Below are 14,308 nucleotides of genomic sequence, written 5' to 3' on the forward strand. Positions count from 1 at the left end.
CCAGTCCCTTTCTCTGCAGCCTCAGCTGCACCGGTCCCTTCCCCCACTGTCTACGGCTCACGTACATATACAGCCGCGTACACACGGGGCGGACTGTCTGGCCAACTTAGTCCGTCAGACAATCCGACGGACAGTCCGTCATACTTTCGAATGAACGGACTTGCCCAGACACGGCACTTTTTGAGCGGACTAATACGGCGTACTAAGTCCGCCATACTATCCGCCCTACTTTTGAAATGAACGGACTCGCCCACACACGCGGAGGAAAGTCCGCTCATTTCGAGCGCGTCTCCAGGTAGGCGGGGCCCGCGAAGGAGACGTCGCTGACCCCGCTGCCTGGAATAGACTTAAAGGGGAACCCCAACGCCGAAAAAAATCGGCGTGGGGGTCCCCCCCAAGTCCACAACAGACCCTTGTGCGAGCACGCTACCCGGCCGGCCAGGAAAGGGGGGCGAGCGAGCCGGCCCCCCACCCTATGTGAATGAGTATGGGGTACAATGTACCCCTACCCATTCACCTGTAAAATAAAAGTACAAAAAAAAACACAACACACGAGATAAAATACTTTATTGCACAGCTCCGGGGGTCCTCCGTCTTCGGGGGTCTTCTCGCCGGACTCCTCCGCTATCTTCTTGTAGCTCTTTTACTAGCGGAGGAGTCCGGCTTTCTTCCTCGCCGCCGGCCTCTTCTCCCGACTTCGGGGGTCTTGTCCCCCTCTTCGGTTCTTCTGCCGGGCCACCGCGCCTTCTTATAGCTCTTTTACAGGTGGTGGCCCGGTCTTCTGTCGCCGCCGTCGCCGTCGCCGCCGCCGCCGTCGCCGTCGCCGCCGCCGCCGCCTTCCGTTCTTCTTCTTCTTCTTCTTCTCCAGGAGATGTTGCCTCGACGTTCTCTCCGGCCGGAATGCCAGGGACGCGCTGCGCGGCAACTTATATAGGGACAAGGGGCGGTGTCACATGGCTTTATGTCACATGGGTTGGTGTCACATGGTGACCCCGCCCCCTTACGATGTCATAGTCCCCATGTGACATCAACCCATGTGACCAACCCATGTGACATAAAGCCATGTGACACTGCCCCTTGTCCCTATATAAGTGGCCGCGCAGCACGTCCCTGGCATTCCGGCCGGAGAGATCGTCGAGGCAACATCTCCTGGAGAAGAAGAAGAAGAAGAAGAAGAACGGAAGGCGGCGGCGGCGGCGACAGAAGACCGGGCCACCGCCTGTAAAAGAGCTATAAGAAGGCGCGGTGGCCCGGCAGAAGAACCGAAGAGGGGGACAAGACCCCCGAAGTTGGGAGAAGAGGCCGGCGGCGAGGAAGAAAGCCGGACTCCTCCGCTAGTAAAAGAGCTACAAGAAGATAGCGGAGGAGTCCGGCGAGAAGACCCCCGAAGACGGAAGACCCCCGGAGCTGTGCAATAAAGTATTTTATCTCGTGTGTTGTGTTTTTTTTTGTACTTTTATTTTACAGGTGAATGGGTAGGGGTACATTGTACCCCATACTCATTCACATAGGGTGGGGGGCCGGTATCCGGGGGCCCCCTTATTAAAGGGGGCTCCCGGATTCCGATAAGCCCCCCGCCCGCAGACCCCGACAACCAACGGCCAGGGTTGTCGGGAAGAGGCCCTTGTCCTCATCAACATGGGGACAAGGTGCTTTGGGGTGGGGGGGCCGCGCGGCCCCCCCTTCCCCAAGGCACCCCCCCATGTTGATGGCACGCGACCTGGTACGGCTCAGGAGGGGGGGCGCTCGCTCGCCCCCCTTTCCTGGCCGGCCGGATAGCGTGCTCGGACAAGGGTCTGTTGTGGACTTGGGGGGGACCTCCACGCCGTTTTTTTTCGGCGTTGGGGTTCCCCTTTAAGTCCATTCCAGGCGGCGGGGCCAGCGACGTCTCCTTCGCGGGCCCCGCCTACCTGGATACCCGTTTGAAATGAGCAGACTTTTCTCCGGGCCGAAAAAGTCCGCTTATTTCAAAAGTACGGCGGACTGGCACACACACGGGCGGATTGTCCGCCGAAATGCGTCCGACGGACAGTATTACGGAAATTCCAAAATACTTAGTCCGCCGGACTGCACGCTGAAAAAGTCAGCTGAAGCCCACACACGAGCGGACTGTCCGCTGAAATGTGTTTCGGCGGACTAAGTAGGCCAGACAGTCCGCCCGTGTGTACGCGGCTTACGTCAGCAGGTTGGCTCTCCTGTGCAAAACAAGATACAGATACGTCGGCTCCTTTAAGAGCCTTAGCTGGCGTGCGCACGCGCCCGCCGCGTTGCGGGGGGACCCGATGATGATCGCCGGCCAACCGTGAACGTGAGCACAAGAGACAGAACCAGGATTTGTGTGTGTAAACACACAAATCCAGGTTCTGTAAGGAGAAGAGAAACAGTTTGAGTGTTCCTATTAGTCAGGAACAGCGATCAGTCTCCTCCTCTAGTCAGTCCCCTCCCCCTACAGTTAGAACACACACTAGGGAGCACATTTAACCCCTTGATCGCTCCCTAGTGTTAACCCCTTCCCTGTTAGTGACATTTACACAGTAATCAGTGCATTTTTATAGCTGTAAAAATGTCAGTGGTCCCAAAAAAGTGTCAATCGTGTCCAATCTGTCTGCCGCAATGTCGCAGTACTGATAAAAATCGCTGATCACTGCCATTATTAGTGAAAATATATAAATAATAAACATACCATAACTCTATCCCCTATTTTGTAGACGCTATTACTTTTGCACAAACCAATCAATATATACGCTTATTGTGATTTTTTTTTTTTTTACCAAAAATATGTAGAAGAATACATATCGGCCTAAACTGATGAAGAAATCCATTTTTGTTTTTTTAATTTGTGGATTATTACAGCAAAAACTAAAACATATTTTTTTTTTCAAAATTGTCGCTCTTTTTTTTGTTTATAGCGCAAAAAATAAAAACTGCAGAAGTGATCAAATACCACCAAAAGAAAGCTCTATTTGTGGGAAAAAAAGGACGTCAAATTTGTTTGGGCTGAAGTGGTTAATCTTGACCCTTAGGCTGCTTTCACACTGGGGCGGTATTCAGGCGTTACAGCGCTAAAAATAGCGCCTGTGTAACGCCTGAAAAAAACCGGCCCCTTTAACTCCAGTGTGAAAGCCGGAGGGCTTTCACACTGGAGCGATGCGCTGGCAGGATGGTGAAAAAAGTCCTGCCAGCCGCATCTTTGTAGCGGTGAAGGAGCGGTGTATTCACCGCTCCTATACCGCTCCTACCCATTGAAATCAATGGGACACCGCGGCAATACCGCCGGCAAAGCGCAGCTGCAGCGGCGCTTTGCGGGCGGGTTTAACCCCTTTTCGGCCGCTAGCGGGGGTTAAAACCACCCCGCTAGCGCCCGCACACCGCCGCTAAAACAGGGGTAAAGCGCCGCTAAAAATAGCGGCGCTTTACCGCCACCGCTGCTCCCGCCCCAGTGTGAAAGCAGCCTTATGTAGCAAATAAAGATTTTCATGGGATTCTGGAGTTGCTGGCTACATCTTTCTTGGATCTAAAACCGTAGCTCCCAACTGTCCCTGATTTTGAGGGACTGTCACTGATTCGGAGCAATGTCCCTCTGTCCCTCTTTCATTCTCATCTGTCCCTCATTTTGGTCTGATCTATATAGTTGTATATAAAATGCACTTTTTATCTTTCTAAAAGTGTTTCCCAGTGCTAAAACTTTCCGTCAAAATTCTAAATTGCTACATTTGTTAATTTTAAATGCCAAGGAATATTAGTGGTAAAAAAAAGCACTTGGTTATGTCCCCTTTAAGGGGCATGGCATGGGGCATGTCCTATGCCTACATACATTTGCTAGTAGATGTCCCTCATTCCCATCTCAAAATGTTGGGAGGTATGCTGAAACATCCCCCGCAGCAGCTGGAGGGAGAGGAGGAGAAATGCCGGTGTCTTGTCATATAACGTCCTCCATCCGATAGGGTCCGCTGCGTACTGCGCATGCGCAGTACACTGCAACACAGATTCCGAAAATTGCCGAGGATGAACGGCGCCTGCGCCGTGAGTCCAGGTTCTATCCCCACTATCCAAGTGGACATAGAGTAGGAATAAAAAAAAGAGCCGAGCGCAGCGAGGCCGAGCCCGAAGCGTGGCGAGCGAAGCTCGCCTGCGAGGGGCCCTCTAATATTCACAACCCTATGTCCGCTTGGATGGTGGGGCTACCACCTCCACTCACGGCGCAGGCGCCGTTCAGCTTCGGAGATTTTCCGAAGCTTCGTCTGCTCCGTACTGCGCATGCGCAGTACGGCCCGGACACTATTTGATGGCCGGACATTATATGGCAGAACACCGGCAGAGCTGTGGGGTGGAGGATATGGGGGTGATTAGGGTGTTCCCAGGCACACCCAGCACACCCTGTGCACATGCCTATGAGTGGTTGTAAATCTTTACATATGCCCAGCGAAATGACTGGCCTCGGGTGATACACAGTGATGAAACAAATCCTCCTACATAAGTTGCACCTGTTTATCTGCAGTCTTCTCTTCTCTGTATCCATTCAAAGTGCTGAATTTTAAAGCTCCTCTGAGATTTCAGACAAAATGGGGCGGGGAGCTGAAGTTACACTCTGCAGACCTTAGTGAGGAGAGCTCTGATTGTGGAAGGAAGAGACATCCCCCCCCCCCCCCCTTTCACACAGCCCACAGGATGAGAGCTAAGGCTGTCAATCTCAGGCTGTGTGGTGGAGATCCCTCCCCTGTCACCATTTTTCTCTTTGTGTCAGGAAAACGTGCCAGAAGTGATTCATGCTGACATAAATGCCACTTGGTCCTCTGGGTAGACACAAGTGCACACTATAGAGGGATATGCTTTGTTTATATTTCATGTCTGAGGTTTGCAACCACTTTATATCTTTTTTTTGCAGACTCTGCTTAGTTATGCTTTTTATAATAGCAATAGAGTCCCTTCACCATAAAATACACAGCTGAGAAAACATCAGGGGCAAAGCACACAAATTGCCCATTTTCAGCCTGCATGAGATAATTGATACGGGTGATTTCTAAATATTCATTATTGCATTACGGAAACAGATTTAATGGATAAGTGTTAATGAATTCTGCTATATTGAATACCGGTAAGTATTATTACTTTGCAGAATATAATGAATGCTCAATTTATAGAGCTGTAATGAGGGTTATGAGGACCCCTAGTGTACACTCAGGTTATAGCATTGTTGCTAATGGTTAAAGTGGTGTTGCCACCAAAAAATAAAAAAGTGCTTAAAGAGGAGCTGCACCTAAAAAAAAAATATTAAAAGCCAGCAGCTACTAATATTGCAGCTGCTGACTTTTAATAATATCACACTTACCTGTCCCAGGTTCCAGCGATGTCGGCGGCAGATAACGAGCGATCACTCGTCTCGCTGCAGCCACCGCCGCCATCCTCTGTCAGGGAATCGGGAAGTGAAGCATGAGGGCTTCACTGCCCGGTTCCCTACTGCGCATGCGCGAGTTGCGCTGCGCTTCTCTTATGGTCCCCCGCTGTGTCTCTGGGAACTGTGTGTTTCCCAGAACACAACGGGGGGGGAGCCATGCGGGGGTGGGCGGAGCCATGCGGCGGTCTGGCCGGAAGTGGGTGCAGATACCTGGATTATCCAGGTAACTGCACCCCCCTCCCCCCCGAAAGGTGCCGATTGTGGCACCGGAGGGGGGGAGGGATAATACTAGCGGAACTTCCCCTTTAGGGTGAAGAACCGCTTTAAGGGCACTTAAACCCCCCTCCTGCCCAGACCAATTTTCAGCTTTCATCGCTGATGCACTTTGAATGATAATTGTGCGGTCATACAACACTGTACCCAAATGACATTTTTATCCTTTTTTTCCCCACAAATAGAGCTGATATGGGGCACTGAGGTGCAGCACTGTTGTTGAGGCAGATTGTGGGCACTGATAGGTGGCACTGTGGACACTAATAGGTGGCACTGTGGGCACTGATGGGTGGTACTGTGGGCACTGATGGGGGGCACTGTGGGCACTAATGGGTGGCACTGTTGCCTATTCTTAGGTGGCACTGGTAAGGGGCAGGTGGGCACTGATGAGCTGGCGCCAGCTCGCCGTGATCGGGACTGAAGTCCCTCTCACGGCCGCCGGTAATCGGCTCTGTTGTCATCACATGATCAGCTGTCATTGGCTGACAGCTGATCATGTGGTAAGGGGTCGGGATTGACCGGCAAAGCAGGTCCGCGCTGTAGCCGTCATTCGGCTATAGCGCGGATCTCTACTGGTTAAAATTCTTTTAAAAAAAACAAAAAAATAATTGGAAAAAAAATTATTTTTACACACCTCTAAATACTTGTTGCTAGGGGGTCCCTCGTAGTCTGCCTTCTTCCTTGCCCGGGCTGGTGACATCACTTCCCCTTGCGCCGCACAGTCATCTGGGACCTGTCACATGTCCCAGATGACTGTGCGGCGAATCACAGCGCCCTGTGCCGCTTGCGCATGCGCAGTGGGTGCCCGGCTGTGAAGCCACAGCCAGGTGCCCACAGTATGAATGACGGCGCTGCGAGCAAAGTGGGGAACGAGGGGGGGCTTCGTTCCCCAGCATCGCTGGACCCTGGGACAGTTAAGTGTCTGATTATTAAAAGTCAGCAGCTGCAGTATTTGTAGATGCTGACTTTTAATTTTTTTTGTTTTTTTTAGGGGCTAAAAATATACAGTATTGCAGGTTACCGTTCATTAGATGTGGCAGCTGTATTTGTTTTCTTTTTTAGGCTCCTCCCCCACCTCTGTTTTCCCCTGGTGATCTGACCAGTAACACACCTCCATGTATTAGAGCGCCCCCACTCTGGATGAAGGAGCACAGGGGACACCTTTGGACAGCAGCATTGTCATTCCAGGGGGGGGGGGGGGGGGACTGTTAGATATACTAGCAGATTTAAATACACTAACAAATCGAAGCCAAACTCCAGCTAATGCATAATAAGCAGTGTCAGTTTTTTTTTTTCTCCCCCTTTTGGGATAAAGGTTTTAAATAAATAAATAAACCATTCTAAGCACCCCTGCAAATATTAAATGATTCGTCTCATCCCTGTCCCTGACACATTCTGCTGGAGAGCTTGTTCTTTGGAAAAGCAACATTCTTACTGGCCAGATCACCAGGTGAAAGCAGAAGAAAGAAAACAAATGCAGCCACCACATCGAAGAATCGGTAAGCTGCAATAAAATACATGTTTGCTTTTGGGTTTAAAGTGGTGCTAAAGTTAAAGTTTTTTTTCTTACCTTGTTGTAATACCTGTATTAAGGTAAAAAAAAAAAAAAAAAACCTTAAAACTTTCCGACTAGCAAATTTGGAGAGGTGAGCTAAGAGTAGGATTGGTCTTGGGAAGGGGGGTGGGGGAAAAGGACTTATGCTAGGAGGGGTTTGTGTAGCACTAACCCCCGAATGAGCTGCTGGTCATTTTTGGGCCTTCTGTTCTCCTTGTGGCACGTCTAGGGGATGCCCCGTGGTAAATAGCCCAGTAACGCGAGACTGACAACAGATCCACTTGAATGGATTTTATTTGCAAAACTCAGTCAATTAAACAGTCTTTCAACTTGGGATCAGAGGGTTGGAAAGGAAGTTCAGGTACTCTTATGCCCCGTACACACGAGAGGGATTAAGTCTGACAGACCTCCAAAGGAGTTCCGCCGGAGTTCCGACGGAGTTCTGGCGGACTTTTCGACCGAACGGACTTGACCACACACCATCACACCAAACTCCGACGGAGTCGAACGTGATGACGTACGACTGGATTCGACGTAGGAAGTTCATAGACAGTAGCCAATAGCTGCCCTAGCGTCGGTTTTAGTCCGTCGGAGTAGCACACACACGAGCGAATTATTCGAAGGGGACCGGGTCCGGCGGAGTTCCGTCGGGAAAATTTGAAGCATGCTTCATTTCTAAAGTCCGTCAGACTTTAGCGAAGCTAAAGTCCGTTGCAGCCCACACACGATCGGATAGTCTGACGGACTCAGTCCGTCGGAGTTTGGATGTCGAAAAGTCCGCTCGTGTGTACGGGGCATTAGTGTCAAAGTCAAAAGCATTGAAGAACTTGCTTACTTTGACTGCATCCAGAGAATAGCCATTCGCAGCTGGATGATCACTCAGGTTGGACAGTCCCTCTCTCACAAGGCCTAGCAGCCAACAAGGTGCTTACTCAGGAACAAGTCTCTGCCACAGACGTTGTTGTAGAACACGTAGGGAAACTAAACTTGAAACACTTGTAGGATACCTGGATCTTTCAGCCAGCTTGGCGATATCCACAAGACCGGATTCTCTCGGTTACTTCAGCCCTTCCAGGCTCTTGTGAAGAAAACCAACCCGTACGTGGTGTTCTTCTAAAGAGTCCTCCCCTGGAATGCTCAAAGTTCATTGGGTCTAGTGATGGATGAACTTCCGACGGGACGTTTCGCGAACGCGGACCGCGAACGGGGGCGATAGTTCGCGAACTGGAACATTCGTGGCGGGCCCCATTGACTTCAATGGGAGGCGAACTTCGCAAACCTATAGGTCAAATTTGCAGCCACAAAATAATTATTAGCTGTGCAAACATAGTCCCACCACATGGCCAATGACATAACACATGTATGAGGTGAATCTGGGATCGACAACTACAGGCATTCTTTTTTTATATGGGAAATTGTTGTGACAATTCAGGACTGTGGAGCGCATGAAGGCAATGGAGGAGAGGGAAGGTCAGGGACCAGGGTAGGCAAAGAAGAGGGTGCAGGAGATGATCACCAGCAGCGTCACATACAGCAATGACACCTGCACCGTGATAGAGTCATCTGACAGCAGCACCGTGATACAGACACTGACATCAGCAGCGTGACATACAGCAAAGACACCTGCACCGTGATATACAGCACTGACAGCAGCACCGTGATAGAGAGCACTGACATCAGCAGCGTGACATAAAGCACTCACACCAGCACCGTGATATACAGCACTGACAGCAGCACCGTGATAGAGAGCACTGAGATCAGCACCGTGACATAAAGCACTCACACCAGCACCGTGATATACAGCACTGACAGCAGCACCGTGACAGAGAGCACTGACAGCAGCACCATGATATACAGCACTGACACCTGCACCGTAAGCAGCCCCAGGAGGAAGTCAGCATAGCACAGGGATGGTGGGAGCCCCTCATAATGAGCATAGCACAGGGATGGTGGGAGCACCTCATAATATGCACAGCAGAGGTACAGCCCCAGGAGGATGTCAGCACAGCACAGGGATGGTGGGAGCCCCTCATAATAAGCAGCCCCAGTAGAAATATGACACCGCTCAACCTCTTCAAAGAGGAGGGTACGGGCATATAGTACGGTGTGCTTTTTTTGGACAAGGAAGTGAGCCAAATGAAGAAAGAAGGTCTGTGTGCTCAATTAAAAAAATTGTTTATAGACATATACATGGTCTACTGGTCACGTGTTGAATTCCTCCGAGATCCATGCCTCATTCATTTTTAGAAATGTAAGGTAGTTAACACTGTCGTGAGCTAGGCGAGTACGCTTATCGGTCACGATCCCCCCTGCTGCGCTGAATGTCCTTTCGGACAGGACACTGGATGAGGGGCAAGCCAACAGTTCCATTGCAAAATTGGGCAAGCTCTGGCCAGAGGTCAAGCCTGCCCACCCAGTAGTCCAGGGGTTCATCACTCCTCAGAGCGTCCACATCGGCTGTTAACCCGATGTAGTCGGACACCTGACGGTCTAGTCCAGTGATGGCGAACCTTGGCACCCCAGATGTTTTGGAACTACATTTCCCATGATGCTCATGCACTGTGCAGTGTTGTTGAGCATCATGGGAAATGTAGTTCCAAAACATCTGGGGTGCCAAGGTTCGCCATCACTGGTCTAGGCGTTCCCTGATGCTGGATCCGGATGACACCTGTCAATGGGTTGGCTGAAAGAATGACCTCATATCCGAAGTCACCAACACATCTTCAAATCGGCCTCTTCTTGCAGGCGCTGTTGGATTGGTACCCGCAACTCCTTCTCTGGGAGTGGGAATTGCTCCTCTGCCAGCGCACGCAAAAGCAGAATGCTGCATTTCTCGAAGCAAGGCCTGGAAGTGCTGCATTCTGACAGCCCTCTGCGACGGCGGTAACATTTCTGCCATTTTGTGTTTGTACCGGGGGTCTAAGTACGTTGCCACCCAGTACTGGTCCTTGACCCTTATGCTTTTTATACGGGGGTCCCTATTAAAACACTGGAGCATGAAGGCCCCATTTGCACTAAAGTGGAAGCGGTGTGGTGGCCTGGCTCCTGCTCATCATACAGGATAATGTCGTTCTCTTCATTCTCCTCTCCCCATCCACGCACAACAGGGATCCCAGAAAGGTTTAAAGCATACTCTTCTTGCTCCTCCTCATCCACCCTGGCACCATCCTCCTCTGACTCCTCTTCAGACTCCTGTTGTTGACTTGTCTCAGATAGAGTAGCCCCCCCTGGGAATTCATCCAGCATGGTGACTTCCTCATCTTCCCGTTCCTGCTCCTCCACAGCTTGATCAATGACACGACGCAATGCACGCTCCATAAAGAAGGCATAAGGTACCATGTCACTGATGGCGCCATGGCTGCGACTGTCCAGTTTGGTGATCTCCTCAAATGGGCGCAGAAGTCTGCATGCGTCGCGCATGAGCAGCCACTGGCGCGGTGAAAAAAAACCCATCTCCCCAGAACCGGTTCTGCCGCAGAGTTCATACAGGTAGACGTTAACTGCACGTTTCTGCTGGAGCAGCCTATCAAGCATATAGAAGGTTGAGTTCCATCACGTCGGGCAATCGCAAATAAGACGTCTGACTGGCAGATTGTGTCGCCGCTGAATGTCAGCAAAGCGAGCCATGGCCGTGTAAGATCTTCTGAAATGGGCCGAGATTTTCCTTGCCTGCCGCAAGATGTCCTGGACCCCAGGGTATTTGACAACGAATCGCTGCACGACCAAGTTTAAGACGTGTGCCACGGGTTACATGCTTGACGGCCGTCAGAAGGTTCACCCAGTGGGCAGTAAAAGTGATATACCTTCCCTGCCCGTGTTTGCTAGACCACGTGTCTGTGGTCAGATGTATCTTGGCACCGGCACTATGTGCCAGAGATACATTCACTTGCCACTGAACATGGCCATATAGCTCTGGGATGCCCTTCTCTGAGAAATACTTCCTTCCTGGGACCTTCCATTGTGGTGTTCCAATGGCCACAAATTTGGGAAAGGCCTCCGAGTCCACCAGTTTATATGGCAGTAGTTGGCGGGCTATGAGTTCTGACAAGCCAGCCGTCAACCGTTGGGCAAGAGGGTTATCCGGCGTCATCATTTTTTTACGCTCGAACATAAGGCCCACGGAAGCCTGCCTTTTTGCAGAAAAACGTGAGCTTGGCGTGATGGAAGGTGGAGTGGAGGACAATTGTGAGGAGAGAGGAGAAGGAGAAGTAGAAGACGAGGCTGGACGGTGAGAGCCTGCAGTGTGGCTTTGTGTGTTCCGTTGCTCCCACTCGGCTCGGTGATGGCTGCCCATGTGCCTTCTTAAGGCGGTCGTCCCTAGGTGAGTGTTGGGCTTACCACGACTAATGCGTTGACTGCAAAGATTGCCGATGGCAACGCTATTGTCAGCAGCGGACACGTTAAAAAAAGCCCACACTGCGGAGCCATGTGCCGGTGTCCTGGCAGCGCCAGATGTGACCGTACATGGTCGATGACTCGCTCCTGATACATTTGCAGTCTGCTTTGTCCCTCCTGTGCAATGTAAGTTATTCCTGCTTCTCCTCCCTATCTGCTGGTCCATATCTCCCTCTGAACTCCCCTCCTCTTCCTCTCTTGTGGGCACCCACGTGACATCACTAGACACGTCATCATCGACGTCACCTTCCCCACCGCTATAAGTAGAGATCTCGGAGTAGGCAGCAACACCGGGGACCAACCTCCTCCTTGGGCTGATCTGGGTACTGTCGTCAGACTGCTGAGTAGCGGTTGTTGCTACCTCCTCTTCCTGATCCAATACCAAGAGTGGCTGCGCATCAGAAATGTCCTCTTGATATGGATCGGAAAATAATTCCTGTGACTCAAGCGGAAGGTATGTGGTGGTGGTGGTGGTGGTGTTGTTGGTGGTAGTGTCTTTGGGGGTGCACATAGCAGAGAGTGAAGAAGAGGGTGCAGATCGAGAGGATGAGGAGGGTGCAGAAGAGTAAGGATGAGCGAGCCATTCAACCAAGTCTGGTGCGTCCTTTAAAGTAATTGAACGCACCTTCTGCAACTTCCCACTTTGGCTCAAGCCTGTTGCTCCTGCCCTACCCCTACCACCCCTGCAGAAGGGCCTGCCTCTTCCTCTGCCTGTCATTTTTTAAATGACCCTGTGACAAAGCTCTCAGTCCCTATACCAATGAAGGACTGCTGCAGTATAGGGCAGCGGTCAGCAGTAGTGCACCTCAACCCTATGTATTGTGGACCGATACCAGTCCTTATAGAATAGCAGACTGTACCTCACTCAACCCTATGTACTGTAGCACCTTAGACCAAGTTACCAGTCCTTATAAGGACTTTTGTGGACCAAGTAGGTTGTGTGTGAGTGATTAGCAGACTGTACATCAGTCCCTATACCAATGAAGGACTGCTGCAGTATAGGGCAGCGGTCAGCAGTAGTGCACCTCAACCCTATGTATTGTGGACCGATACCAGTCCTTATAGAATAGCAGACTGTACCTCACTCAACCCTATGTACTGTAGCACCCTAGACCAAGTTATCAGTCCTTATAAGGACTTTTGTGGACCAAGTAGGTTGTGTGTGAGTGATTAGCAGACTGTACGTCAGTCCCTATACCAATGAAGGACTGCTGCAGTATAGGGCAGCGGTCAGCAGTAGTGCACCTCAACCCTATGTATTGTGGACCGATACCAGTCCTTATAGAATAGCAGACTGTACCTCACTCAACCCTATGTACTGTAGCACCCTAGACCAAGTTACCAGTCCTTATAAGGACTTTTGTGGACCAAGTAGGTTGTGTGTGAGTGATTAGCAGACTGTACGTCAGTCTCTATACCAATGAAGGACTGCTGCAGTATAGGGCAGCGGTCAGCAGTAGTGCACCTCAACCCTATGTATTGTGGACCGATAACAGTCCTTATAGAATAACAGACTGTACCTCACTCAACCCTATGTACTGTAGCACCCTAGACAGACCAAGTTAACAGTCCTGATAAAGAGCTTTGTGGAACAAGTGAGTTGTGAATGATTAGCAGACTGCAGCAGAAGGGCAGCAGTCAAGTATAATATTCTTTCTATATTTGGAAGAAAGAATATTATACGTGTACAAGCCTATTACCATACCACTGATACCAGTCCTGAAAAGAACCTTTGTGGAACTAATAGTAACAGCTACTGTTTAAACTGACCCTCACTGCCTGACACACTGCTTCCTGCCTGTCCCTATATAAACTGGCAAAACAGAGGCTGCTGGAACAATTACTGGTTACTGGAATAGCACTTTTGTGGACCTGATAGTAACAGCTAATGATGATGACTAATCTGGCTGTCCCTACAGCAGCACACAGCGTCCTGTCCCTTTCTCTAAACTGACAATAGACACTCAGGCTGCTGCAACAATCAGTAGCACAGCAAACCTATATACACCTAACACCTATACCAGTCCTGAAAATAACTTTTGTGTACCAAATAGCTAGCGATTTATCTCTCCCTGCTCCACACAGCAACCTTTCCCTATAGTGACAGAAGAAAGAATGTAAAATGGCCGCTGGATCGGGTGTATTTATAGGTTAGGGGGAATGTCCAAGTGTCCATGTGCTGTAATGTCTCAATTGGCTGTCCTGTACCCCATGATGGATGTGTCATCAGGTCAAAATTCTTTTACACAGTAAAAACACAGAAGTCCGCCGGGCGAACGGCGCCAATAGTCCGGCGAACGGGCGGACCGCGAACAGCCGAAATTCGCCGCGAAACGACCGCCGGGCGAACCGTTCGGCCATCACTAATTGGGTCTCTTCCAAACCGGAGACGGCACCCAACCACCTCAGAATCCTCCTTTAGTTTCCCTGCCTCGGCTAGCCAGCCCCGAGACATTAAAGTCGAGTGGATCCACACCCCAGGCCATAGCCTTCCTGGGGGATGGTCAGGAGGACCAGGACCATGAAGTCAGCACATCATACTGGACTGGAACCCTGAACCACGTGACGCCCGCATCTTAAATACCCTCTCCCAGAGGGCACAGCAAGAGCGCCCCTCCCACTGACCTGGCATCCGAAAAAGAGTAACCTAAGCACCTAACCAGACCGTAGTTCCACGCCTGCCACAAAAG

Source organism: Lithobates pipiens, unplaced genomic scaffold, assembly GCF_037356315.1.
Source record: "Lithobates pipiens isolate NorthernLeopardFrog02 unplaced genomic scaffold, aLitPip1_a1.2 Scaffold_22, whole genome shotgun sequence".
Taxonomy (NCBI): Eukaryota; Metazoa; Chordata; class Amphibia; order Anura; family Ranidae; genus Lithobates; species Lithobates pipiens.